Source organism: Pongo pygmaeus, chromosome Y (assembly GCF_028885625.2).
Source record: "Pongo pygmaeus isolate AG05252 chromosome Y, NHGRI_mPonPyg2-v2.0_pri, whole genome shotgun sequence".
Classification (NCBI taxonomy): domain Eukaryota; kingdom Metazoa; phylum Chordata; class Mammalia; order Primates; family Hominidae; genus Pongo; species Pongo pygmaeus.
This window is the reverse complement of record NC_072397.2, coordinates 40,904,541-40,907,803: the sequence shown is the minus strand read 5'-3', so window position 1 is coordinate 40,907,803 and position 3,263 is coordinate 40,904,541. Positions and strand designations below refer to the sequence as shown.

The window sequence follows — 3,263 nt, the reverse complement described above, 5'->3', positions numbered from 1 at the left end:
ATCCCAGCACTTTGGGAGGCCGAGTTGCATGGATCACAAGGTCAGGAGATCAAGACAACCCTGGCTAACACGGTGAAAACCCTTCTCTACTAAAAATACAAAAAAATTTACAGACAACGTGGCAGGCGCCTGTAGTCTCAGCTACTCGAGACGCCGACATAGGAGAATGGCGTGAATCCAGGAGTCGGAGCTTTGAATGAGCCTACATCGCACCACTGCACTCCAACCTGGGTGACAGGGTGAGACTCCATATCAAAAAGAAAAAAAAAAAAATTAACAATATGCACCTCCACAATTTGTTCTCCATGTACCTTAAAACACAAATACGTATGTTTATTGCCGCATTATTCACAATAGCAAAGACTTGGAACCAACCCAAATGTCCAACAATGATAGACTGGATTAAGAAAATGTGGCACATCTACACCATGGAATACTATGCAGCCATAAGAAATGATGAGTTCATGTCCTTTGTAGGGACATGGATGAAATTGGAAATCATCATTCTCAGTAAACTATCGCAAGAACAAAAAACCAAACACCGCATATTGTCACTCATAGGTGGGAATTGAACAATGAGAACACATGGACACAGGAAGGGGAACATCACACTCTGGGGACTGTTGTGGGTTGGGGGGAGAGGGGAGGGATAACATTGGGAGATATACCTAATGCTAGATGATGAGTTGGTGGGTGCAGTGCACCAGCATGGCACATGTATACATATGTAACTTACTGCACATTGGGCACATGTACCATAAAACCTAAAGTATAATAATAATAATAATAATAATTACAATAAAAGAAAAAAAACACACAAATATATTTAATTTAAAAAAGCACTTCTAATTTGTGTTTTTGACACAAAATGAATAAAGGTATAATTTTGAGGACTCAGTAAGTGAAATAGTGGAGGTAAATTATACAGGAGTAAAGGTTTTGTATGTTACTGAAGGTAAGCTAGTGTAACTTTAAAAATGTTAGAACATTAGAATGTTCCATACAATCGTCATAGCAACCACAATTAAACAAACAAACACAAAGGAGTAACAGGCAGGAAGAAAGCTTTCTGTTCTACACCAGAAGGTTGTGGCTGTGGATTTAGCTACTGTCACCTGAGGCTACTGAGCAAGCTCTCATGCACCATAGCATAGCTGCTATTTCACACAATTTTCACTACACCAGTGGTGACGAAATAGAAGAGGTTCATCCATACGCAGAAGCTGGTGAAGAACTGGAGGCAGAAAGGAGTGGCTATGTAGAGACACAACTGAAACAATGTTGGCACAGCAACTGCTCCAATCCTGTGTCTTTCCTCATGGCTTCCCAGGAGTTTGAGGTTGAAAGTATTGTTGACAAAAGACAAGATAGAAATGGGAATACAGAGTGTTTGATTTGGTGGAAAGGTTAGGACAAACAGGATGACACTTGGGAACCAGAGCAGCACCTCACGGACTGTGAAAAATGTATACATGATTTTAATAGACGACAGACTGAAAAATGGAAGAAACTGACATGGACTAGAACCAGTAGAATTTTTTCAATCAATGCCAGAAGAAGAACTTCCAGATCTACAAAAGCGAGCTATTCTAGGAACTCTCCTAAAACGCTAGTGACTGATAGACACCACAGATCCAAAAATAGCAAGTTATTTGCTGCCAGCAAGATCGTTAGGAAGAAGGCAGCCTCAATTCTCTCCAACACACAGAATATGGAGATAATAAATTCAACTATCAAGATCCTTGCACCTGACAGCCCCTTTAACGACAAGAAAACTCTGAGTGGCTTTCAGAAACATGGGAAACTGGACCCTGTTGCAGCAGATCAGTAGGACACGGTGGTCTTCAAGGTGACAGAAGGGAAATTCCTCCAGGACAATTTGTCACGTCCTGGTGCAGAACAAACTGGAATAGAGAACAAGACTCAGATACACCCACCAATGTCACAGATGTCTGGCTCAGTTACTGCTTCCATGGCCACAGGTTCAGTTACCCAAAAAGGTATAGTGGTATTAATAGACTCATTAGCAGCCAATGGAACAACAGAGGTGCATACCTCAGTTTCAAAGGTGAAAGGTGGGCAAAGAAATATTACTGATGACAGCAGAGACCAGCCTTTTATCAAGAAGACGTACTTTACCGTAAGGTTAACAGAAAGTGCCAGCACATACAGAGACATTGTAGTGAAGAAAGAGGATGGATTCACCCAGATAGTGCTATCAACTAGATCGACAGAAAAAAATGCACTGAATACAGAAGCAATTAAAGAAATGGTTAAAGCTCTGAATAGTGCTGCTGTGGATGACAGCAAGCTCGTGCTGTTCAGTGCAGCTGGAAGTGTCTTTTGTTGCAGTCTTGATTTTGGGTACTTTGTGACACACTTAAGGAATGACAGAAACAGAGCAAGCCTTGAAATGGTGGATACCATCAAGTAATTTGTGAATACTTTTATTCAATTTAAAAAGCCTATTGTTGTATCAGTCAATGGCCCTGCCATTGGACTAGGTGCATCCATCCTGCCTCTTTGTGATCTCGTGTGGGCTAATGAAAAGGCTTGGTTCCAAACCCCTTATATGAACTTTGGACAGAGTCCAGATGGCTGTTCAACTATTGCATTTCAAAAAATGATGGGTAAAGCATCTGCCAATGAAATGTTATTTGCTGGGCGAAAGCTGACAGCACGGGAGTCATGTGCCAAAGGCCTGGTCTCTCAGGTATTTTTGAGTGGAACTTTCACCCAAGAGGTTATGATTCAAATTAAGGAGCTTGCCTCATATAATCAAATTGTACTGGAAGAATCTAAGGCCCTTGTTCGCTGTAATATTAAGTTGGAGTTGGAACAGGCCAATGAGAGAGAGTGTGAGGTACTGAGGAAGATCTGGAGCTCAGCCCAAGGGATAGAATCCATGTTAAAGTATGTTGAAAATAAGACTGATGAGTTTTAATTGTCAGGCTGTCTGCTTAGGACGCGAGAACTAAGCTGAACCAAATGCATCATGAGTTGCAAGATGCCCTAATCCATCTTCATAGCCCAAAACAGTTTCACCCATAGCTAAGGCTTGGAAACAAAACCGAAATGTCCAAGCCAGGTATTGAAATTATTACATCATTTTTAAGCACTGTAGTTTTAAAAGAAATAATAAAACAGCTTGTTTGCCCAAATGTGGTTATTTTATGCTCACATAAGCCCAAATATAAAAGCAGACTGTTGGGTACTAGATTCTTCTTGGAAGCCCTAATATGTATCTATGGCTACTACTATAT

The 3,263-nt window shown here is 40.8% G+C and overlaps 1 pseudogene; it reads left to right on the top strand.

Moving 5' to 3' along the window:
- Positions 1–1,318: 1,318 nt before the first annotated feature.
- On the top strand, positions 1,319–2,944 carry LOC129025884 (testis-specific chromodomain protein Y 1-like; annotated as a pseudogene).
- The last annotated feature ends 319 nt before the right edge of the window (positions 2,945–3,263 follow it).